Consider the following 27,814-nt stretch of genomic DNA (forward strand, 5'->3'; position numbering starts at 1 on the left):
TTTACCATACAAGCTGGTTGAGTCTGAGGCGTTCCAAAAATTTGTATCTATTGGGACACCGCAGTGGAAGGTACCCGGACGAAATTTATTTTCACAAAAGGCAATCCCCAACCTGTACTCAATTGTGCGAAAGGAAGTAATGGCATGTCTGGCACACAGCGTTGGGGCAAGGGTCCATCTGACCATTGAAAGGGTCCATCTGACCATTGATAGCTGGTCTGCAAAGCATGGTCAGGGCCGGTATATCACCTACACTGCGCATTGGGTAAACCTGCTGACGGCGGACAAGCATGGAATGCCTGGCTCTGCAGAGGAGTTGGTGACACCGCCACGACTTGCAGGCAGGCCTGCTGCTACCTCCTCTATTCCTCCTACTCCATCCTCTTCCATAACCTCTTCCTCAGCTGAGTCCTCTTCTGCTGCTGCGTCTTGCTCCACATCAACTGCACCCCCCCCAGCTCCCCAGGTACTATTCAACATCCCAGATACGGCAGTGTCACGCCATCTTGGGGTTGACTTGCCTGAAAGCAGAGAGTCACACCGCACCAGCACTCCTATCCACCCTGAACGCACGGGTGGATCAGTGGCTGACTCCACACCAACTGGAGATTGGCAAAGTTGTTTCTGACAATGGAAGTAATTTGGTGGCAGCATTGAAATTGAGCAAGTTGACACATGTGCCGTGCATGGCACATGTGTGTAATCTGATTGTACAATGCTTTGTGCATAAGTACCCAGGCTTACAGGACGTCCTGAAGCAGGCCAGGAAGGTGTGTGACCATTTCAGGCGTTCCTACACAGCCATGGCGCACTTGTCAGATATCCAGCGGCAAAACAACCTGCCAGTGAGGCGCTTGATTTGCAACAGCCCGACACGTTGGAATTCAACACTCCTAATGTTCGACCGCCTGCTCCAACAAGAAAAAGCTGTTAACGAGTATTTGTATGACCGGGGTGCTAGGACAGCCTTTGGGGAGCTGGGGATTTTTTTGCCACGTTACTGGACGCTCATGCGCAATGCCTGTAGGCTCATGCGTCCTTTTGAGGAGGTGACAAACCTAGTCAGTTGCACCGAAGGCACCATCAGCGACATCATACCATTTGTTTTCTTCCTGGAGCGTGCCCTGCGAAGAGTGCTGGATCAGGCCGTAGATGAGCGTGAAGAGGAAGAGTTGTGGTCTCCATCACCACCAGAAACAGCCTTATCAGCATCTCTTTCTAGACCAGCGGCAACGCAGGAAGAGGATTATGAGGAAGAGGAGTCAGAGGAGGAATTTGGCTTTGAGGAGGAGGAGGAAGAACAAGCACAACAGGCATCCCAGGGTGCTCGTTGTTGTCACCTATCTGGTACCCGTGGTGTTGTATGTGGCTGGGGCAAAGAAGATACCTTCAGTGACATCAGTGAGGACGAGGAACGGGACCTGAGTAGCTCGGCATCCAACCTTGTGCAAATGGGGTCTTTCATGCTGTCGTACCTGTTGAGGGACACTCGTATAAAAAAGCTGAAGGAGAACAAACTGTACTGGGTGTCCATGCTACTAGACCCCCGTATAAGCATAAAGTGAATGAAATGTTACCAAAATCCCGCAAGTCGGAAAGGATGGAGCAGTTAAAAATAAATAAAAAAAGTATGCTTTACACAGTGTATAAGGGTGATGTCACAGCACAACAGGAATCTAACAGGGGAAGAGATGAAAGTAATACTCCTCCTCCCACGACCACGACGGCAAGGACAGGACGCTTTCCAGACGTGTTGTTGATGGAGGACATGCGGACCTTTTTAACTCCTATGCATCTCCACAGCCCTTCGGGATCTAACCTCAGAGAACGACTCAACCGACAGGTAGCAGACTACCTTGCATTAACTGCGGATCTCGACACTCTGAGGAGGGATGAACCCCTTGACTACTGGGTGTGCAGGCTTGACCTGTGGCCTGAGCTATCCCAATTTGCAATCGAACTTCTGGCCTGCCCCGCTTCAAGTGTCCTGTCATAGAGGACCTTCAGTGCAGCAGGAGGTATTGTCACTGAGAAGAGAAGTCGCCTAGGTCAAAAAAGTCTTGATTATCTCACCTTTATTAAAATGAATGAGGGATGGATCCCGAAGGGAATGGCATTGGGCGATACATTTGAGTACAAAACGCCTGATGAGATGAGCTGCTTCTGTTTCATGAATTCCTGTTTTGTTGTTGGATCCCTGGCATCTGAACTCAGCTTGCTGATTGACCATTCTTCTGGATTCCCCTTTTTGCTTTATGAAAGATCGGACTGCTTTCCTGGCTACTGACCCTTGGCTTGTATTCTGACAATTCTTTTGTATCCTGTATGCTTACTTGGCTACTGTGTCTATCACCATGCTGTGAGAACTGTAAGCTTAACTGGCTGCTGAGTCTAAGCAACTATACTGTGACATCTGTTTATCCTGAAGCCAAGTACCTCTGCTGTGAGTACCTGTATACTTCCTTGGCTGTTGGTACTACTAAACTCCACTGCTGTAAGAACTGTATGTTAATCTGCTTGCTGAGTCTAATCAACTATACTGTGACATCTGTTTATCCTGAAGCCAAGTACCTCTGCTGTGAGTACCTGTATACTTCCTTGGATGTTGGTACTAAACTCCACTGCTGTAAGAACTGTTTGTTTATCTGCTTGCTGAGTTTAAGCAACTCTACTGTGACATTTGTCTTCCTGAAACTAAGTTGCCTTACCGAGATACTGGCGTATGCTCGGCCTGTTCCTGAACCAAAGTTATCTTACGGAGATACTGGCGTATGCTCAGCCTGTTCCTGAACCCAAGTTGCCTTACCGAGATACTGGAGTATGCTCGGCCTGTTCCTAAACCCAAGTTGCCTTACCGAGATACTGGCATATGCTCGGCCTGTTCCTGAACCCAAGTTGCCTTACCAAGATACTGGCGTATGCTCGGCTCCTTCCTGAAACTAGGTTGCCTTACCAATACACAGGCGTATGCTCGGCCCGTTCCTGAAACCAAGTTGCCTTACCGAGATACAGGCGTATGCTCGCCGCTTGGCCCATTCCTGAAACCAAGTTGACTTACCGAGATACTGGCATATGATACCAAGTACCCTGGCTCTAATACCCGTGTATGCCCACTTTGATCCTAATATCAAGTACTCGTAAGGGTCGTCTGTGTCTGTTGAAGGACTTTTGCTTGAACTGTTCTTTTACAAGACTTTCATTTGTTTATTATCAGTTTGGAATATAACCTTGATGTGCTTTACCTCTTGCTTTCCTTGCATTACCTTAGTAAAGTTACTTTAACAAAAGCCCTTCTTTGTTCTGTGTTTCCATTCTGGTATACTGAGTCCTACTCACCTCTTCACATACTCTCAGCTTAACTCAGCCATCACCTTGCACATGCTCCAAACTCCTGAACCTACTCAGCCGAGCATGACAGATTAAACTGCTAAGAATAGTACTACTTAACACAGCACTCATATCTGGTGGCACAGTAGATTGCACGCGCAGTGCCCCAAATTTGAAGTAGGAGGACCAACCAAGCATCTTTTTCCATCTCCCGGTTCCTAAAAATTATCTCCGGGTTCCTAAAAACAATGCCATACCTGTACTCGATTGTGCAAAAGGAAGCCATGGCATATGGGGTCTTAGTTTCATGCTGTCGTGCCTGTTGAGGGTCGGGGACCCTCATATAAAAAGGCTGAAGGAGAACGACCTGTACTGGGTGTCCAAGCATCTTTTTCCATCTCCCGGTTGCTAAAAATTATCTCCGGGTTCCTAAAATCGATGCCATACCTGTACTCGATTGTGCAAAAGGAAGTCATGGCATATGGGGTCTTTCATGCTGTCGTGCCTGTTGAAGGTCGGGGACCCTCTTATAAAAAGGCTGAAGGAGAACGACCTGTACTGTGTGTCCAAGCATCTTTTTATATCTCCCGGTTCCTAAAATACATGCCATATACACGTCCCCTGATAGGGGACACCGCAGTGGAAGGTACCCGGCCACAATTTCTTTGCACAAAAGGCAATCCCGGACCCCAACCTGTACTCGATTGTGCAAAAGGAAGTAACCTTACCATGGGTCCCAGCCATATGTCTTATTGTAATTCTCTGTCATGGAAATTATATATCTATCAAATCTATCTATTTATCTATTGAATCTATCTAACTATCAATGGTATCTATCAAATGTATATTGCATCTATTGATATATGTAAATCGAATCTATCAAATGTATATTGCATCTATTTATCTATTTAATTTGTATCAAATGTATATTGCATCTATTGATCTTTGTAATTCGTATCTATCAAATGTATATTGCATCTATCGATCGATGTAATTCGTATCTATCAAATGTATATTGCATCTTTTGATCTATGTAATTTGTATCTATCAAAGACAAAAGGGGAGAAGAGAGGCGCCAAACATAAAACAGTATTGTCACTCCTATACGATAAGACAGGTATGTTCCCCCCCCGATACTGTTAGATACTCACAAGGCGGGCGGCACAGTGGCGTGCCTAGTAACACAAGTCGGGACTGTTCTGAGTCGCCCGACAGACACCCCAAGGCTAATGAGTGTCACACTGGAACTTCCAATAATGCCACTCGACTCCAACTGCCCGAGACCAGCTGTAGATTTCAGCGTCAAGTATTTAGTCTCAGAGTGCGTGTTTGCTCTTGCTGAACAAGATGATCTCACCAGTATCACACACACACAACTCTTCAATATCTTGGTTTTCAATACAAGGATGGACTTTTGGGATTTGTTTTCTGTTAAAAACAAAACGGAAACTAGTAACACTAGTATCTATCAAATGTATATTGCATCTATTGATCTATGTAATTCGTATCTATCAAATGTATATTGCATCTATTGATCTATGTAATTCATATCTATCAAATGTATATTGCATCTTTTGATCTATGTAAATCGTATCTATCAAATCTATATTGCATATATTGATCTATGTAATTCGTATCTATCAAATGTATATTGCACCTTTTGATCTATGTAATTCGTATCTATCAAATGTATATTGCATCTATTGATCTATGTAATTTGTATCTTTCAAATGTATATTGCATCTATTGATCTATGTAATTCGTATCTATCAAATGTATATTGCATGTTCTGATCTGCCTTGCTGCTCCTTTCAGGCAGGCCAGCTCTTTGCATAGAGGCCCACAGACTCTGTAAAAGATCTCTCTTGCAGGGAGAGGTACAGCCAGAATGCTGGGTAAGAACGTCCGCAACTGATACACTCGATTGTGCAAAAGGAAGTAACCTTACCATGGTTCCCAGAACCAGACCGCACGTCTTTGTAATTCTCTGCCTGGGAAATTATATATCTTTCAAATTATCTATTTATCTATCAAATCTATCTAACTATCAATCATATCTATCAAATGTATTTTGCATATTTTGATCTATGCAATTCGTATCTATTAAATGTATATTGCATCTATTGATCTATGTAATTTGTATCTATCAAATGTATATTGCATCTATTGATCTATGTAATTCGTATCTATCAAATGTATATTGCCTCTATTGATCTATGTAATTCGTATCTATCAAATGTATATTGCATCTCTTGATCTATGTAAATCGTATCTATCAAATATATATTGCATCTATTGATCTATGTAATTTGTATCTATCAAATGTATATTGCATCTATTGATCTATGTAAATCGTATCTATCAAATGTATATTGCATCTATTGATCTATTTAATTCGTATCTATCAAATGTATATTGCATCTATTGATCTATGTAATTTGTATCTATCAAATGTATATTGCATCTATTGATCTATGTAATTTGTATCTATCAAATGGATATTGCATCTTTTGATCTATGTAAATCGTATCTATCAAATCTATATTGCATCTATTGATCTATGTTATTCGTATCTATCAAATGTATATTGCATCTTTTGATCTATGTAATTCGTATCTATCAAATGTATATTGCATCTCTTGATCTATGTAAATCGTATCTATCAAATATATATTGCATCTATTGATCTATGTAATTTGTATCTATCAAATGTATATTGCATCTATTGATCTATGTAAATCGTATCTATCAAATGTATATTGCATCTATTGATCTATTTAATTCGTATCTATCAAATGTATATTGCATCTATTGATCTATGTAATTCGTATCTATCAAATGTATATTGCATCTATCGATCAATGTAATTCATATCTATCAAATGTATATTGCATCTTTTGATCTATGTAATTCGTATCTATCAAAGACAAAAGGGGAGAAGAGAGGCACCAAACATAAAACAGTATTGTCACTCCTATACGATAAGACAGGTATGTTCCCCTCCCGATACTGTCAGATACTCACAAGGCGGGCGGCACAGTGGCGTGCCTAGTAACACAAGTCGGGACTGTTCTGAGTCGCCCAACAGACACCCCAAGGCTAATGAGTGTCACACTGGAACTTCCAATCAGCTGCGGGTAATGCCACTCGACTCCAACTGCCCGAGACCAGCTGTAGATTTCAGCGTCAGGTATTTAGTCTCAGAGTGCGTGTTCGCTCTTGCTGAACAAGATGATCTCACCAGTATCACACACACAACTCTTCAATATCTTGGTTTTCAATACAAGGATGGACTTTTGGGATTTGTTGTCTGTTAAAAACAAAACGGAAACTAGTAACACTAGTATCTATCAAATGTATATTGCATCTATTGATCTATGTAATTTGTATCTATCAAATGTATATTGCATCTATTGATCTATGTAATTAGTATCTATCAAATGTATATTGCATCTTTTGATCTATGTAAATCGTATCTATCAAATCTATATTGCATCTATTGATCTATGTAATTCGTATCTATCAAATGTATATTGCATCTTTTGATCTATGTAAATCGTTTCTATCAAATCTATATTGCATCTATTGATCTATGTTATTCGTATCTATCAAATGTATATTGCATTTTTTGATCTATGTAATTCGTATCTATCAAATGTATATTGCATCTTTTGATCTATGTAAATCATATCTATCAAATCTATATTGCATCTATTGATCTTTGTAATTCGTATCTATCAAATGTATGTTGCATCTTTTGATCTATGTAAATCGTATCTATCAAATCTATATTGCATCTATTGATCTATGTTATTCGTATCTATCAAATGTATATTGCATCTTTTGATCTTTGTAATTCATATCTATCAAATGTATATTGCATCTATTGATCTATGTAATTTGTATCTATCCAATGTATATTGTATCTATTGATCTATGTAATCTATGTATCTATCTATCTATCAAATCTATCTATCTCGTGGCCGGACTGTTTTGTGACAGCCACTTGTGTTTCGGCCAAATTTGAAGTAGGAGGACAGACCAAGCATCTTCTTCCATCTCCCTGTTCCTAAAATCGAGGCCATATAGACCTCCCCCGATAGGGGGAGTAACAGGTATTAAACTGCTAAGAATAGTACTACTTAACACACCACGGGTCCCAGACCGCATGTCTTATTGTAATACTCTGTCAGGGAAATTATATATCTATCAAACCTATCTATTTATCTATCGAATCTATCTAACTATCAATCGTATCTATCAAATATATATTGCATCTATTGATCTATGTAATTCGTATCTATCAAATGTATATTGCATCTTTTGATCTATGTAAATCATATCTATCAAATCTATATTGCATCTATTGATCTATGTTATTTGTATCTATCAAATGTATATTGCATCTATTGATCTATGTAATTCGTATCTATCAAATGTATATTGCATCTATTGATCTATGTAATTTGTATCTATCATATGTATATTGCATCTATTGATCTATGTAATCAATGTATCTATCTATCAAATCTATCTCGTGGTTGTGCAAATGGACATGGGGAGTTTGGTCTGTCACTGTGAAGCGGGCGTAACCCTTACACTACCTAATCGATACAACATCATACCTGATGTTTTAAAGCAGGTTATTCCAAACAATTTAGGAATGTTAGGTGATTAAGGCCCTTTATGGCTTAAAACTAGACTCTGCATCAACTATGTAATTTTCCGTGGGAGTTTTGCCATGGATCCCCCTCCGTCATGCCACAGTCCAGGTGTTAGTCCCTTTGAAACAACTTTTCCATCACTATTGTGGCCAGAAAGAGTCCCTGTGGGTTTTAAAGTTCGCCTGCCTATTGAAGTCAATGGAGGTTCACCCGGTTCGCCGGTTCGCGAACAATTATGGAAGTTCGAGTCGGCCGTTCGCGAACTGAAATTTTTAGGTTCGCGACATCACTATTCAGCAGCAGCCAGCGGGAGCTTGGACAGTGTATCCGCCACAACCAGTTGTTTCCCCGGCACATGCACTGCCTGAACGTTGAACCTGAGCAGCCTCATTATAAGTCTCTGGCATCATAGGGGTGTTTTGTCAATATCATAGGAGTTGATTAGAGGGACTAGCGGTTTATGATCAGTCTCCAGACTAAATTTCTCTAAACCCACTAGGTAACGCTGAAAGCACTCACAGGCCCAAACTGCAGCCAGGCACTCAATTTGGGCGTATTGTGACTCAGCAGCCGTCAGTGTGCGGGAACAGTAGGCGATAGGCTGTAGTTTGTTTTCATTCACCTGCAGGAGGGCTGCCCCTAATCCATAACTGCTTGCATCAGCACTAACCACAGTCTTTTTGGAAGGGTTGTAGAACCCCAACACAAGGGCAGACCCCAGCAGGGACTTGACCTACATAAAAGATTCTTCCTGTGAAGGTCCCCAGACCCAGACAACATCTTTCTTTAGCAACTCTGTGATAGGGTGTAGTATTGTGGATACATCTGGAAGGAACCTGCCCACATAATTTACAAGGCCCAATATTTGTCTCAGCTCATGTACATCAGAAGGACTTTTCATCTGTTCAACAGCATGAATTTTCTCGGGATCTGACTTGATGCCACCCCCATTGATGATATGCCCAAAGTAACATAACTCAGCTTTCCTAAAATGGCATTTCTCTTTGTTTAGCTTAAGCCCGGATTCTCTGATAGTCTGCAGCACACAGCTCAATCGCTGATCATGTTCCTCCAATGTAGACCCATACACTAAGATGTCGTCCATGACAACTGCCGTGCCCACGTGGTCTCTTAGGAGAGAACTCATTTCTCTTTGGAAGATTTCAGGAGCAGAGGAAATTCCGAAGGGGAGACTGCAAAAGCAAAACCGACCTACTGGTGTAATGAAGGTAGTCAATTTGCGGCACTTTGGATCTAGAGGTATCTAGAAAGAGGATGGTTAGGTAGGAGCGCCAAAAGTAGGCAAGGTCTCAGGGATATATAATTAATGTATGATACTATATTATATGTGAGAGTTGCACACAGTATATCAGTGAGTGATACTGGAACAGAAATATATATTAGTGTCACAATTTGAGTGAATAGGCCTCTGAATGAGTGTGTAGCACTGAGAGACTTAAAATTGGTTTATACAGTATTTCACAGATTTTATTTATACATATATACATGGATCCATGTTGGCGTTATTAAAAATTATCTAAAACACTCCATTAAAATCAGAAGTATAATATGGCACGTTAAGGGTTGTGCTAGAGGTTCTATCACACTTACAAGTTAAGCGTGATCCCACTAGTAACAGATTTTCCCAATAACAAATTGGAATAGGTTGGATAAAATAGATTTGAGTAAAAATAGTTCTTGGACAATAATCGTGAAAAAATAGTTATACAAAGATTATACAAAGATTAGTTGAAATGGTCCATAATATAATACATTTGACAATAGTTCATGTAATTATCAATCTAAACTCTAATGTACAGAGTAATCGTGGATACTATTGTTAGTGAAAACACAAAAAATAAACAATAATATTAGTCAGGTAAGTTCCAAAAAGAAAATGAACTTTCAAAAAATGTGAAATTCAAATGATTGTGGTCCACATAAAGTGATTTGTGTCACAGATGAAAAAATCACTCCAAAAGTGTGAGTGGTTGTAAAAAGAAAATGAAAAATTCAAACTAGTGTATATACAAGCTAGTGAACGTTAAAAAATGTAATAATAATAAAAATGATGAAAAATGAAAAAAAAAGAAAAAAAATGAAAAAAAGAGGGGGTGGTGGTGCACTTATTAAGTGAAACTGGTGTATCTCCTGGGCTTTGTTCCCTTTGTTGGAGTGTCTATTTGGATGTTATAGTTGTAATCCCAGTAGTTGAGGGTATGTGAAGGAAAAGATGGGTTGTGAGAAAATTTATAGATAAAAATACAAAAATAAGTTCCAGAGAGTCACTCCCTTTGTTAGAGTGTCCTTATGTTTGTGATCCTTATTTGTTGAAAAAATATATAAAATGTTTATTTAAAATATGTTAAAAAATGATGCTGGGAAATCCTCAGACCTGTAAATAAAAGATAGTAGCATAGGGTAATACTGCATAAAATCTTCTATAACTAAAGGTATAAAACTCACCATAAATCTGTCAACGCGTTTCGGCCCACAGTAGAGGCCTTTTTCAAGACTATTATGGTATGGGTGAGTTGGGACCTTTTATGTTTATGTCTAACCAATCATCTTCACCTTTGTGGGCGCCAAATTTTCGCGCCAAAAACGCTATACCGGAATATGTGTGGTTATTTTACCCGATATTTATAAATTTTTCAACAAATAAGGATCACAAACATAAGGACACTCTAACAAAGGGAGTGACTCTCTGGAACTTATTTTTGTATTTTTATCTATAAATTTTCTCACAACCCATCTTTTCCTTCACATACCCTCAACTACTGGGATTACAACTATAACATCCAAATAGACACTCCAACAAAGGGAACAAAGCCCAGGAGATACACCAGTTTCACTTAATAAGTGCACTCCCACCCCCTCTTTTTTTCATTTTTTTTCATTTTTTTTCATTTTTTTTCATTTTTCATCATTTTTATTATTATTACATTTTTTAACGTTCACTAGCTTGTATATACACTAGTTTGAATTTTTCATTTTCTTTTTACAACCACTCAGACTTTTGGAGTGATTTTTTCATCTGTGACACAAATCACTTTATGTGGATCACAATCATTTGAATTTCACATTTTTTGAAAGTTCATTTTCTTTTTGGAACTTACCTGACTAATATTATTGTTTATTTTTTGTGTTTTCACTAACAATAGTATCCACGATTACTCTGTACATTAGAGTTTAGATTGCTAATTACATGAACTATTGTCAAATGTATTATATTATGTACCATTTCAACTAATCTTTGTATAATCTTTGTATAACTATTTTTTCACGATTATTGTCCAACAACTATTTTTACTCAAATCTATTTTATCCAACCTATTCCAATTTGTTATTGGGAAAATCTGTTACTAGTGGGATCACGCTTAACTTTTAAGTGTGATAGAACCTCTAGCACAACCCTTAACATGCCATATTATACTTCTGATTTTAATGGAGTGTTTTAGATAAATTTTAATAATGCCAACATGGATCCATGTATATATGTATAAATAAAATCTGTGAAATTCTGTATAAACCAATTTTAAGTCTCTCAGTGCTACACACTCATTCAGAGGCCTATTCACTCAAATTGTGACACTAATATATATTTCTGTTCCAGTATCACTCACTGATATACTGTGTGCAACTCTCACATATAATATAGTATCATACATTTATTATATATCCCTGAGACCTTGCCTACTTTTGGTGCTCCTACCTAACCATCCTCTTTCTAACTATTCATTTCTGTGGGTATTTTGGGGACCCATATAGTTAGGAGCTATAGGTCACTCATACTTAGCGCTGAAAGATAAACACTGTTTTTTGGATCTAGAGGTATCTGCCAGAAGCCGCTAGAAGCATCCAATGTAGAGAAGAACTTCGCCCCAGCCAATTTCGGAGCTATGACTTCAAGTGTCGGCATCACATATCTCTCTCTCTTCACCGCCTCATTCAGCCTTTTCAAGTCTATGCATACCTTCCCATTTTTCTTTGCAACAGGCACAATGGGGGCACACCAGTCAGTTGCTTCAACAACCTCTTCAATAACCCCCATATTCTTCATATGCAGAAGCTCCTTCTCCACTTGAGGCATGAGCGGGAACGGAATTCTACGGGGAGTGGTAATGCTGTATGGGACGGCGTCACCTTTATGTGATATATGGACTGGGTTGCAATTCAGTAGGCCCAATTCACCAATCATAACTTCTGAGATCTCATTCACTCTAGCTACTAAGCCCAAACCACAAGCTGCTTTTCTGCTCAATAAGTTGTTGACACACTGACCTCTAATCACATGCACCCACATGGTGAATTTATTTTGCTTGTGCACGCAGCTTGCAAGAAATTTCCCCGCACAATCAATGCGGCCACCAGGAGTATGGACTTTTGTTGTAACTTTCGCCAGCTGGGGCTGTCAAGGCAGTTTTATAAATGCTGCAAGAAACATTGATGTCTGCTCCTGTGTCAATCTTAAAGGCAACTTTGGCTCCCATTACAGTAAGAGTAACCCTCCACTCATCTTCTGAACCCGGCCGTTCAACAACAGACCCCACAAAGGACACTTCTTGACCCTCCTGGTCGCTATCCACCTGCATCTCCTTAATATATTCAGTCTTACACACCACTTCAAAATGGCCCATCCTGTTACATTTTCTACATCTTTTGTCTTTAGCAGGGCATATGACACTTTGATCATGGGCACGGTTGCTCCGTGTGCATTTGGCATGCTGCGCCCATCCACCTCTGGGCCTATCTGCTGCCCTTGGTCTACCGCTCACACTGTGCCTTTCCTCTCCTGAACTGCTGCACTTCATCCACAATACTCTCAGACCTCAGATCAGCACTCTGCTTTTTCACCAGTTCACTCTGGCGGGCCATCCTAATAGCCCCATCTAATGTTAAATCAGACTCTAACTGTAGCTTCAGTGAGACTTCAGCATCTGCAATTCCTATGACTATTCTGTCTCTGATTTGCTCTTCTTTAGCAACACCAAACTCACAGAATTCAGCTAGTTCATATAGGCTGCGCACAAATGACTCCACAGATTCTCCCACACGCTGGGCACGTTTGTGAAAAAAAAGCTCTTTAATGAATCACATTTCTTTTGGGCACAAAGTGGGCACTGAGTTTATTCATAACTATTTCAAAGTCAAAATCTTCCCCTTCTTGGAAAGTAAAGGCATTAAACACTGGCTCCACATCTTTCCCCATAGAGTATAAAAGAGAATTAACTTGTACTTCACCACTCTCTTTGTCCAGCTTGGAAGCAATCCTGAAGCACTGAAACCACTGACGCCATGTGGGCCAAGCTGCAGGCTGAGAGAAATCAAAAGGCTCAGGTGGGGTAAACTTCAACATCGTCATCAATCAGGAAACAGAAGCGCAGGCAAGAACTTCTGACACAATGTCATGAGATGCAGGACACAGCAAAGAGGGTACAACACTATTTTATTGCAGAGCATGGAAATATACATCTGGTAGCATTGATCTCACTAAGTAACTGCGACACAGACAACCATACCTAAGCCCCGCCCCCAATCTGGTGACATCACTTCCCACTCTCATTACAAAAAACAAAAAAATTATTTTGGATTCAGACCGAGCATGACATTTAAAACAAGTTTCGAGTTTACTATTATCAAATTTGCTTTGTTCCCATGTTATTCTTTGTTGAAGGGATACATAGGAAGGTGTCTTCAGCACTACATGGCAGGAAATAGTTCTGCAATCTAGTGCTGTTGCAAATGGATAACATTCTTGCAAAACTGCTGACATATAATACTCCATACATGAGCACGCTCTTGAGTTGCCCCAGCTCCTCAACAGAATATACCAAGAGAACAAAGAAAATTTGATAATAAAAGTAGAAAGTTGTTTAAAATGACATGCTCTATCTAAATACTGGGGAAAAAATAGGTTTCATGTGCCTTTAAACACTCAGGGCTAGATTACAATCGGAGCACAATTGTTTGCGCCATAGCGATAATGGTTATATTGTGAGAGTTTGCGTTCATCGTGCTTACCACGTTGTATGTTGAAAGTTAAGGTGATCGCATGAGCGCCATCGTGATTTATGCTAGAATCATTACCGTGATTTCAGAGGTCTTGCTAACTGTTTCGTGAAATTAAAAAGTTGCACAAAACACTTCAAAAATACATTACAAAGTACACTTACAGTTATAATAAGCCTGTGTACAAAAACTATTTTAAAAAAAGCATTGCATGCAATAGTTATAAGGGCTCAAAGCTATGAGATCTTTGGAGCTAGAAAAAAAAATCGACAAAGGGCTTTAGCATAGAGATACAGTACATAGACCAAAAACAGTTCACTTTCCACTTATAATTAAAGTGCAACTCGACTAGCGCAAAAATCTTAATCTAGCAGAGTTATTGCTGTAGCGGAAATACTACCCCTCCACTATCCTTAGTGCAAGGAGCGTAAACAGGATCTTGAGATTGTGGTGTTCTTTATGCTCAAATCCATATTACGGGGCCTGTTTTTGAAAGGCCTGTCAGACATGAACCGACATTGTGGATCATGTCAGACAGACCTCGCTGAATGCGGAGAGCAATACGCCCTCCAAATTCAGCATTGCACCAGCAGCTCTTGGGAACTGCTGGTGCAATGCCGCCCCCTGCAGATTTGCGGCCAATCAGCCGCTAGCATGGGGTGTCAATCAACCTGATCGTATTGGATCGGGTTGAATTGCGGCGATGTCTGTCCGCCTCCTCAGAGCAGGCGGACAGGTTATGGAGCAGTGGTTGTTAGACCTGGTGTTTCTGGCGAGTCTGACTATTATTATTGGTTATTTTTTTGGTAATGGTAGATTTTTTTTTATGTTTAGTTTAGATTTTCTTATATTTTCAGTAATGTTGTTGTTTTTTTTAACAGTAAGGTTAGATTTTTTTTATTTTTACAGGTATTTAAAGGTAGAGTCAGTCAATTTTGGGTTAGGTGCATGAAGAAAAATATAATGACTTCCATTATCAAATTTATCTCTTGCTTAGTGCATGATTATCTAACTTTCGGTGGATCAAACATGAAACAAACATTCTGACATTCACAGGGGCGGCCCTAAGGGAAATATCTAAAAAAAAGGGAGCTTTCACTGACAGTTGCAAAATGCCTCCCATAAAATTTAATGGAGCTTGCCAGATTACAAGTGGAGCGCTAAATATTTTTTTTTTTTAAGAAAGAAATATTAGCTCTCCACTTTGTTATACCATTGCACGCTAATGTGCGCTAGTATTACAAGTTAAAAGCAATGTGAACGTGAGCTTGCGTTCGCATTGCTGGGAAGCATTGCGCTCATGAGAGCACGCTTCCATGGGCTCCAATGGAAACCTCCTTCACTGCCTAGCGCAGTGAAGGGGGTTAGTCGCACAAACACACAGTTCCCATAGACTGCTAGCAAAAAATACTACTTTTTTTTTAATAAAAACTAAAATGTCCTCTATTTTGAAGGCATTTTGGGCACTTTTAAAAATTTAACCATAGATCGGATCTCTGAGCGCTAATTGCTGCCACAAGCTTGCGGTAGCAATAACCAGCCACTTGTAATGGCTGTTTAATTATCACACACCCGCAAATGCTCCACTTGTAATCTAACCCTAAAACTTTACACTTATTTTGTCAATATTTGAACAATAATAAAACTATGAATAAAACAAAATTTATGCTTATCTGATAAATTTCTTTCTTTGCGGATATGGTGAGTCCACGGCATCATAAATTACTGGTGGGAATATAATTCCTGGCCAGCAGGAGAAGGCAAAGAGCACCACAGCAAAGCTGCTAAGTATCACTTCTCTTCCCACAAACACCAGTCATTCGAACAAAGGTAAATGGAGAAAAAAGAAGAAACACAAGGTGTAGAGGTGCCTGAGTGCCTCTAGTCAAAAATAACTGTCTTAAAATAAAGGGCGAGGTTGTGGACTCACCAAATCCGGAAAGAAAGAAATTTATCAGGTAAGCATAAATTTTGTTTTCTTTCCTAAGATATGGTGAGTCCACGGCATCATCAATTACTGTTGGGAACCAATACCCAAGCTAGAGGACACAGATGATTAGAAGGGGCAAGACAGGTAACCTAAACAGAAGGCACCTCTGCTTGAAGAACCTTACTCCAAAAAGAAGCCTCAGCCGAGGCAAAAGTATCAAATTTACAAAAATTTGGAGAAAGTATGAAGAGAAGACCAAGTTGCAGCCTTGCAAATCTGTTCTACAGCAGCTTCACTCTTGAAAACCCAAGAGACAGCAGTAGTGTAATAAACTGTAACAAACAAATTAAACTTCTCAACCAGAGAGAAAGAGAAGTAGCAGTAACTTTCTGACCCTACGTCTAACTGAGAATAAAACAAACAGGGCAGAGAACTGGCGAAAATCCTTAGTCGTCTGTAGTAAGAATTTCAGAGCAAGCACAACAGATTGTACTACACACATTCCTTATGGAAAGAAGGATTAGGACATAGAAAAGAACAATCATTTTCTATCTGAAACACTTTGTACGAAGAACCTGCCTTATCAGCAAGAAAGATAAGATAAGGCGAATCACATTGACAGGGACATCGGTGTTGTTAAAGCAGCTAAAACCTCCTTTAACAGTATACGAGGTGTTTAAGCATACATCTGAAGGAAACCACTTCAGCAACAAATGAAGGAATTAAACTGTCCGAATCTGAGATTTCGTCCCCAGAAGCTAATGGCAAAATCTCCTTACCAGACTTAGGAGAGAGAGCAACCTGTGTAGCATAATGTGGATCAGAAACCTTACTATCATCTTTAAATGTCCTCTTGTATTTTCCCTGTAGGAAAGGAAAGGCAGATAAAGCTGCAGATATCGCAGAGGAAACCTGAGCTGAAAAATCTGCAGACAAATACACTCCTCCAGGATATTGAGAGGAACAGCAAGGCACAGTATGTGACACCATAGAGGCTTGGGACAATTAAGGAGAAGCTGTGGTATTGCCTAAACTGCATCATCCTGGGAGACATGAGGCTCAGACCTATTCGTACATTCCATAACCTTGCTGAATATGCAGAACAGAATTGCATAGAAGCAGATAACAAATTGTCCTTAGATCCAAACAAGCATATCTTTATACATTTAAAAGATATATTTTTATATGAAGGACAAAAATGCTTAGGCAAACAATTTGGTCCTCACGAACCAAAAAACATTAAATACTAGAGACAGACTCCAGTTCCAGAACCCTGAACATATGTCCCCAAACACTTATTTCACCTAGATTGACTTAAACAATAAGGAGAAAAATATTATTAAATAAACCCTTAACTATGGATTTGAGTAAGAACATGCACAATGGCATTGGGATGTCAGTGTCTGAGAGCAATGTTTGTACCTATCAGAATCACTAACGCTGCACCACCCCGGTTATAGCAGAGCTGAGTGACACGTGACAGCCATAACAGGATTGCACATCTATAAGCTGGGAAGAAAACGGAGACTTCAATTCCTGTAATCAAGAAGCTGCCATGTCAGAAATTTAAAGAATTTTTTTGTCAGCTTTCTGTCACACATGCACTCTAACAACCCATGGCCTTTCACAATAAAAACAAACACTGCCACGTCACCTTTCAAGAAAAATAACATATACATTTAGAGATGTCTCCTATACACAAGAATATACAGACAAATACACCGCATCTTTCTCAGCCGGAGAAAGAGGCAGGGTCACATGAACGGACCCATCAGTTGTAATGGCACCGCTCCGTCTTCACAACCTAAAAATTAGGCGGAAACCTGAAATCGACATAAGAATGAAGCGCGCAAATTTCTAACATTGCGCTTCATTCTGCCGATGAGGGATAAAAGTGTACAACCAGAAAATAGATGGGGGGTTACAAAGCCTACGAAATAAAATTTCAATTTCAAGAATAAAGTAATAGAAGTGGCGTCACTCCCAAAGTGAAAGAGCGCGCTCCCACAGAGATTTAAATTGTGTTTTTAACACCTATGCAATATACACTGTGACTACAGTGACACAGACCTATAGCCCAACTCATGCATTGAATCTATTCATAATCCAAGAGGCATTATTAATAAAAGTGAGGAAAAACAACCCCTATAAGTCTCTATGAGACATAGGGGCCCATTTATCAAGCTATGGGTGGAGCTTGAGGGCCCGTGTTTCTGGCAAGCCTGCAGACTCGCCAGAAACACCAGTTATGAAGCAGCGGTCTAAAGACCACAGCTCCATAGCCCTGTCCACCTGCTCTGAGAAGGAGGACAGACATCGCCACAAATCAACCCGATCGAGTACGATCGGGTTGGTTGACAACCCCCTGCTGGCGGCCGATTGGTGCAATGCTGAATACGGAGAGCGTATTGCTCTCCGCATTCAGCGAGGTCTGTCGGACCTGATCTGCACTGTCGGATCCGGTCCGATAGACCATTGTTAAATAGGCCACATAAACTGAGGTAATACTAAATCAGTATTAACCCCTAGTCTCCCGTCACAAAAAGTGCCTGCATCCTGCTATAAGATATCCTACCCCAAGGATATAATTGTCCCAGATAAATCTGCAGTTCACATCCCATAAGTGCCTAGCCTCCATATCCAGTAGACAAAAAGCACTTACCTGCAGTCTGGCCGTCCAGCAGGAGGACAGCTTACACAGTATGAGAGACCTGTAGAAAGAGAAAGAAACAAAGTAACCTACTCTGTTTTTCTATACCATGGGCATAAAATATGCTAGGAAAACACAGCAAGGCCCACCTTACAATTTCCTAACTGCTTTAAAGCCACCACTGCCCTTACTGAAGAGACTAATGTGGAGTACAGCTAGACCCAATCCCTGAAAAAGGGAAAGGAACAGAGTAATCTACTCTGTTCTAAAATAATAAAATCTTGATTGAAGTGAAATAAATCCAATTTCTTCAGACACTAAAACTTCACCTCCTCCTTGCACCGAAGGCAAAGAGAATGACTGGGGTTTGTGGGAAGGGAAGTGATACCTAGCAGCTTTGCTGTGGTGCTCTTTGCCTCCTCCTGCTGGCAAGGAGTGATATTCCCCACAGTAATTGATGATGCGGTGGACTCACCATATCTTAGGAAAGAAAATAATCTACATGTTATTCTCAGACTAATCTTTTCTTTGAATACATCATTCTATATATAATTTACTTCAGAAGGATATTTTAGAAATATTTACATTAGGCAGGCGGCCATAACAAAAAGAAGTTAACATATTAAGGCACCTATGTAAGGTTTTAACACACCCCACACATGTTGAGAGGTCTACCTTGATGAGCCTAGCAAAAATAGATACTAGTGATGCTAAGTGACACTAAGCAAGACACACATTCCAGTACTACATGTAAAGTAGATATACCAGTGTACTATTAAACATGACATATGGTCACACTGGTTGGTCTGGTTATCTCGGTAACTCCCCATTCCATCTTGTTTGTTTATTTTTCAACAAATAGTGTTATGTAATTTGCAGTGTTATGTGATTTGCAGTGGTATGTGATTTTCAACAGTCTATTAGATTGTATGGTAGGCAGTGATTCATACTATGAAGTAACTTGTTTGGTTGGTTTCCAGTTAAGGTGTAGATAATAAGATGGAGTTCAAACTTTGGTTTCTGCTTTCTTATTAGGAAGGGTCCAGCTTTAGACAAAAATATGGTTCACATATTAGGGGCTAACACGAGCAGATAAACAATAATGTTCCATTTTTCCAAAAAGGTCCTAGTTAGATAAATTAAATACTTAATTGGGTGTAATACTGATACCTTTAGTCTAGTTTAGTCTATGGTTTTTGACATATAAGTCTAAATCTAAGGACTAAATCTACACATGTGAATACCTTGAATTCGGCATATATCACGTTGTTGTCTGATTGGTGGAAAGTCCTGAGCCTCTATAATTAATGTCTTATTATACATTTTGTAATTTACATTCTTATTAGAATGTTTCATAATAAGGTTTATAGTTTACACATTAGGGTGAACACTAGCAGAGGGACCGCAATGTTGTATTTTTTCCCATTGAGGCCCAATTTTGATGGATTACATTTATTTTTTAGGGTTTTAGGATTGATACCTTTACTCTAGTTTAGTCTATTGGTGTTGACATATGAGTAGAAGGGCTAAATCAACATATGTGTACACCTTGAATTTGACATATATCATGCTGTTGCCTTATTGGCTGAGAGTGCTGAGCCTCTATAAATAACTACAGGGAGTGCAGAATTATTAGGCAAGTTGCATTTTTGAGGATTCATTTTATTATTGAACAACAACCATGTTCTCAATGAACCCAAAATACTCATTAATATCAAAGCTGAATAGTTTTGGAAGTAGTTTTTAGTTTGTTTTTAGTTATAGCTATTTTAGGGGGATATCTGTGTGTGCAGGTGACTATTACTGTGCATAATTATTAGGCAACTTAACAAAAAACAAATATATACCCATTTCAATTATTTATTTTTACCTGTGAAACCAATATAACATCTCAACATTCACAAATATACATTTCTGACATTCAAAAACAAAACAAAAACAAATCAGTGACCAATATAGCCACCTTTCTTTGCAAGGACACTCAAAAGCCTGCCATCCATGGATTCTGTCAGTGTTTTGATCTGTTCACCATCAACATTGCGTGCAGCAGCAACCACAGCCTCCCAGACACTGTTCAGAGAGGTGTACTGTTTTCCCTCCTTGTAAATCTCACATTTGATGATGGACCACAGGTTCTCAATGGGGTTCAGATCAGGTGAACAAGGAGGCCATGTCATTAGATTTTCTTCTTTTATACCCTTTCTTGCCAGTCACGCTGTGGAGTACTTGGACGCGTGTGATGGAGCATTGTCCTGCATGAAAATCATGTTTTTCTTGAAGGATGCAGACTTCTTCCTGTACCACTGCTTGAAGAAGGTGTCTTCCAAAAACTGGCAGTAGGACTGGGAGTTGAGCTTGACTCCATCCTCAACCCGAAAAGGCCCCACAAGCTCATCTTTGATGATACCAGCCCAAACCAGTACTCCACCTCCACCTTGCTGGCGTCTGAGTCGGACTGGAGCTCTCTGCCCTTTACCAATCCAGCCATGGGCCCATCCATCTGGCCCATCAAGACTCACTCTCATTTCATCAGTCCATAAAACCTTAGAAAAATCAGTCTTGAGATATTTCTTGGCCCAGTCTTGACGTTTCAGCTTGTGTGTCTTGTTCAGTGGTGGTCGTCTTTCAGCCTTTCTTACCTTGGCCATGTCTCTGAGTATTGCACACCTTGTGCTTTTGGGCACTTCAGTGATGTTGCAGCTCTGAAATATGGCCAAACTGGTGGCAAGTGGCATCTTGGCAGCTGCACGCTTGACTTTTCTCAGTTCATGGGCAGTTATTTTGTGCCTTGGTTTTTCCACACGCTTCTTGCGACCCTGTTGACTATTTTGAATGAAACGCTTGATTGTTCGATGATGACGCTTCAGAAGCTTTGCAATTTTAAGAGTGCTGCATCCCTCTGCAAGATATCTCACTATTTTTGACTTTTCTGAGCCTGTCAAGTCCTTCTTTTGACCCATTTTGCCAAAGGAAAGGAAGTTGCCTAATAATTATGCACACCTGATATAGGGTGTTGATGTCATTAGACCACACCCCTTCTCATTACAGAGATGCACATCACCTAATATGCTTAATTGGTAGTAGGCTTTCGAGCCTATACAGCTTGGAGTAAGACAACATGCATAAAGAGGATGATGTGGTCAAAATACTAATTTGCCTAATAATTCTGCACTCCCTGTATTGTGACTGTCTAGTGAGACGGTTTAGACTTGGGCTGTTTCCTGACATTGGTATAGAAGATGGGTTGACAGCAGGGATGTTTGCTTGGACATTCACATATGTGGAGATCACTCTGATGTGATTGGTTAAGAAGGGAGAGCCTTCATGACATCAGTGATATAGTAGGACCTCTGATCATTACACAGATTTGATATAGGCTGACAGAGGTGATGTGTAGTTAGCAACAAAAATGTGAGTGGACTACGGTGGTAACATTAGTTAAATTGATTGCTGTGTTAGTATGTTTTAATGGTTATTGAACTCCCCTATTGCTGTAGACCTGGTCTGGTTTAGACAATCACATGTGTATCAGGTTACCATGTGAGGCATACATTCAATGTTCTTATATGGACAACTGTAAAAAACAGAAACAAAGGCGCCACATGTGTAGATCAATGGATACCAAGATGTAAATCTGGACAAGACACAGGATACTCACAAACGTGAAGGCACTCTCTTGTGCCTGTTAGAGGCAGGCTGGTATTCTAAACAGCAATCCAGCTGGCTGTGTAAACGAATCCCCGTCGTGATGTCCTGGAAAGATGGATGGCAGTCCTTGCCTGGATAGTGTACCAGCAGCAGCTGCACAGGAAGTAAATGGGAGGGGAACAACAGAACACAGAGTGCCAGCTGGTTTGCTGTTTAGAATACCAGCCTGCCTCTAACAGGCACAAGAGAGTGCCTTCACGTTTGTGAGTATCCTGTGTCTTGTCCAGATTTACATCTTGGTATCCATTGATCTACACATGTGGCGCCTTTGTTTCTGTTTTTTACAGTTGTCCATATAAGAAAATTACATCACTTGTGAAGTGAAGACTGAGAGCTGCCTTCTTCATTTTTCCCTTGTTCAGACGGATTTTATTTGGGACTTTTTATTTGCACCATTTATTGGACTTCTTCCAGTACAAGGTGTGTATTTTTACATATATACATTTGTATTTTTATTTTATCATTATTGTCTGATCTACATATCATATTAATTTTCCAACCTAGTTTATATATGATTTTAACAATTTATATATGATTTTAACACTAGGGCCACCCATACCACTTGCATAGTAAGCGCCTCCTATAGGTTATCTGTGACACCCAGTCACAGAGTTTCCAGTTTGTAATACATTCAATGTTGATGGTGAATGAGGAGCCTTTTGTTTCAGTTTTTTTTGCAATATCTGTTTTCTTAAACAGAGGAAGTATTAAGTGGTTTTATAAGATTAAAGTGAAAGTTAATTTTATGCCTAAACATAAAATGCCATCCATTAATCTTATAAACACTAATGCAGTCTGTAAGTTTTTTTTGGCAATTCCTTGTTTTTTTTTAATATAATCATTATTTTTATCATATACCATTTTTTCACATCCTCCGCCCACCCGCTCATTTCCTGCTTTTTCTCTTTCACAAGTAAGAGCGGTCCCATTCGTTTTTTTCGTGTTCATCCATGCGCGTTCCAGTGAAGTCTCCTTTATTGCGCATGCATTAAAATATTATCTCTGCGCATGCGTTACATTCTTAAGATTGCTATATTCCAATGCCAGAACGTCAATCAGAAATTTTCGCTAATGAAGAGAATGCGCATGCATGTCTCATGAACGCATTTCTATAGAGGCAGAGAATTCCATGAGACACGCATGCATATTTTCAATTGTGGGCGTATAGTGAGTCTGTTGGGATGCCAGTGGGGGACCAATAAAAATAGTTATCAAGATATTCATCATTTAAAAAAAAAAATTATATCCAGGCAGAGTGACGGTGAGATAACATAGCGGTTTGAAAAGTACATTTATAAGTTTAATAGTAAAAATTAAAAAAATTCATGAATTAAAGTGAAACTAATTTTCGATGTGCTTTGCGATGCGGCATAGGGGTGCATGATAGTTTACTTTTCCTTTAAGATGATTACATTGTGTGATAAATGGTGCAGATAGATTTTACATTTTTAAACTATCTATGAGATTGTTTTTGAATAATGTTTTATATAGCAGAGTAACTGCAGCAAGGTATTTATTATGAAGTTGTGGCTATACTTACCATATATTAGGATTGTTATGTTTATTGTCCATAGGGCTGTGTATATACATTTTATGTATGGTGTAGCAGCTGAAGTAAGCTATCTCTTATACAGGGGTTCACATTAGGGTGATTTTTATATTACACACTAAGATATGATATACTTGTAAGTACACTCATTTTTGATTGCACATTTACTTTAATTATTGATGAATACACATTGAATTATATTAACTCTTGCTACCACTTATGAGAATAACACAGATGGCATTATTTGTTAATTAGTATACACCTGTGTATATGTGTTTATCTGGTGAAATAGCTGATTGGCAGTGCACTGGGAGGGTTTATATGACTTTATGAGCACTATTGTCTCACATTTGTTTGTCTGAAGAAGCGGAGAATTACATGAAAATGTTCACAATAAAACTTGTTGGGTTCAAAACCAAAGAGTGCAATTCCCTTATATTGTGATATATATATATATATATATATATATATATATATATATATATATATATATATATATATACAAAAAGTCTGAGGAAGGGGTGAATACCCTGAAACATCACGCAAGTAAATTACTTTTTGTTTCAAAACCAGTGAGTGCAATTTTTTCTGGACTTATGTGATAACCTACCTACACTTATTAACCCCTAATCAGCTGCCCCCAACGTCGGCGCCACTATAATAAACATATTAACCGCTTCACTCCTGCCTCACAAACATTCGTTGAATATTATTAACCCCTAATCTGCCATACCTAACATCGCCGCAACCTAACTACATTTATTAACCCCTAATCTGCCGCCCCCAACGTCGCCGCCACTATACTAAATGTATTAACCCCTAAACCTAAGTCTAACCCTAACACCCCCTAATTGAAATATAATTTAAATAAATCTAACTAAAAATTCCTATCATTACTTAAATAATTCCTATTTAAAACTAAATACTTACCTGTAAAATAAACCCTATGCTAGCTACAACATAACTAATAGTTACATTGTAGCTATCTTAGGGTTTGTTTTTATTTTACAGGCAAGTTTGTATTTATTTTAACTAGGTAGAATAATTATTAAATAGTTATTAACTACTTAATAACTATCTAGCTAAAATAAATACAAAACTACATGTAAAATAAAACCTAACCTAAGTTACAATAACACCTAACACTACACTATAATTAAATAAATGAACTAAATTAACAATTAAATAAATTAAATTAAATTAGCTAAAGTACAATCCCCCCACTAAATTACAGAAAATAATAAACAAATTGCAAGATATTTAAACTAATTACACCTAATCTAATAGCCCCCCCCCCCCAATAAAAAAAAAACAAGCCTAAACTAAACTATCAATATCCCTTAAAAGGGCCTTTTGCGGGGCATTGCCCCAAAGTAATCTGCTCTTTTACCTGTAAAAAAAAATACAAACAACCCCCCAACCGTAAAACCCACCACCCACACAACCAACCCCCCAAATAAAAACCTAACTAAAAAAACCTAAGCCCCCCCATTGCCCTGAAAAGGGCATTTGGATGGGCATTGCCCTTAAAAAGGCATTTAGCTCTATTGCTGCCCAAACCCTAATCTAAAACTAAAACCCACCCAATAAACCCTTAAAAAAATCTAACACTAACCCCTGAAGATCCACTTACAGTTTTGAAGAGCCAACATCCATCCTCAACGAAGCCGGGAGAAGTCCTCATCGAAGCCGGCAGAAGTCTTCATCCAAGCAGCCGAAGTCTTCATCCAAGTCTGCAAAAGTCTTCATTCACCCAGACGGCATCTTCAATCTTCATCCATCCGGCACGGAGCAGCTCCATCTTCAAGACATCCAATATGGAGCATCCTCTTCTTACGATGTCTTCGGAATGAGGGTTCCTTTAAATAACGTCATCCAAGATGGCGTCCCTTAGATTCCGATTGGCTGATAGAATTCTATCAGCCAATCGGAATTAAGGTAGAAAAAATCCTATTGGCTGTTGCAATCAGCCAATAGGATTGAGCTTGCATTCTATTGGCTATTCCAATCAGCCAATAGAATGCAAGCTCAATCCTATTGGCTGATTGGATCAGTCAATAGGATGAAAGCTCAATCCTATTGGCTGATTGCAACTGCCAATAGGATTTTTTCAACCTTAATTCCGATTGGCTGATAGAATTCTAGCAGCTAATCGGAATCTAAGGGACACCATCTTGCATGACACCATTTAAAGGAACGTCATAAGAAGAGGATGCTCCGCGTCGGATGTCTTAAAGATGGAGCCACTCTGCGCCGGATGGATGAAGATAGAAGATGCCATCTGGATGAAGACTTCTGCGGGCTTGGATGAAGATTTCGGCCGCTTGGAAGAAGACTTCTGCGGCTTCCATGAGAACTTCTCCTGGCTTCGTTGAGGATGGATGTCGGCTCTTCAAAACTGTAAGTGCATGTTAGATTTTTTTAAGGGTTTATTGGGTGGGTTTTAGTTTTAGATTAGAGTTTAGGCAGCAATAGAGCTAAATGCCCTTTTAAGGGCAATGCCCATCCAAATGCCCTTTTCCGGGCAATGGGGAGCTTAGGTTTTTTTAGTTAGGTTTATCTTTGGGGGGTTGGTTGTGTGGGTGGTGAGTTTTACTGTTGGGGGGTATTTGTATTTTTTATTTACAGGTAAAAGAGCTGATTTATTTGCGGCAATGCCCCGCAAAAGGCCCTTTTAAGGGTCATTGGTAGTTTATTGTAGGTTAGGGTTTTTTTATTTTGGGGGGGATTTTTTATTTTCATAGGGCTCTTAGATTAGGTGTAATTAGTTTAAATATTTGATAATTTATTTTTTATTTTGTGTAACTTAGTGTTTATTTTTTTTTTAAACTTACGGCTAGATTTAGAGTTCTGCAGCCAAAGGGGTGCGTTAGCTACGCTGGCTTTTTTTCTCCCGCACCTTTTAAATACCCCTGGTATTTAGAGTTCACAGAAGGGATGCGTTAGGCTCCAAAAAGGGAGCGTATAGCATATTTACCGCCACTGCAACTCTAAATTCCAGAGGAGCTTACGGACGCGGACAGCTTTAAAAACGTGCTCGTGCACGATTCCCCCATAGGAAACAATGGGGCTGTTTGAGCTGAAAAAAAAAACAAACACCTGCAAAAAAGCAGCGTTCAGCTCCTAACGCAGCCCCATTGTTACCTATGGGGAAACACTTCCTATGTCTGCACCTAACACCCTAACATGTACCCCGAGTCTAAACACCCCAAGCCTTACACTTATTAACCCCTAATCTGCCGCCCCCGCTATCGCTGACCCCTGCATATTATTATTAACCCCTAATCTGCCGCTCCGTACACCGCCGCAACCTACGTTATCCCTATGTACCCCTAATCTGCTGCCCCTAACACCGCCGACCCCTATATTATATTTATTAACCCCTAATCTGCCACCCCCAATGTCGCCTCCACCTACCTACAATTATTAACCCCTAATCTGCCGATTGGATCTCACCGCTACTCTAATAAATGTATTAACCCCTAATCCGCCTCACTCCCGCCTCAATAACCCTATAATAAATAGTATTAACCCCTAATCTGCCCTCCATAACATCGCCGACACCTAACTTCAAGCATTAACCCCTAATCTGCCGACCGCAGCTCACCGCAACTCTAATAAAAATTTTAACCCCTAAAGCTAATTCTAACCCTAACCCTAACACCCCCCTAAATTAAATATAATTTTTATCTAAAAAAATAAATTAAGTCTTATTAAATAAATTATTCATATTTAAATCTAAATACTTACCTGTAAAATAAACCCTAATATAGCTACAATATAAATTATAATTATATTGTAGCTATTTTAGGATTAATATTTATTTTACAGGCAACTTCGTAATTATTTTAACCAGGTAAAATAGCTATTAAATAGATAATAACTATTTAATAGCTACCTAGTTAAAATAATTACAAAATTACCTGTAAAATAAATCCTAACCTAAGTTACAATTAAACCTAACACTACACTAT

Source organism: Bombina bombina, chromosome 6 (genome assembly GCF_027579735.1).
Source record: "Bombina bombina isolate aBomBom1 chromosome 6, aBomBom1.pri, whole genome shotgun sequence".
In the NCBI taxonomy this organism is placed as follows: Eukaryota; Metazoa; Chordata; class Amphibia; order Anura; family Bombinatoridae; genus Bombina; species Bombina bombina.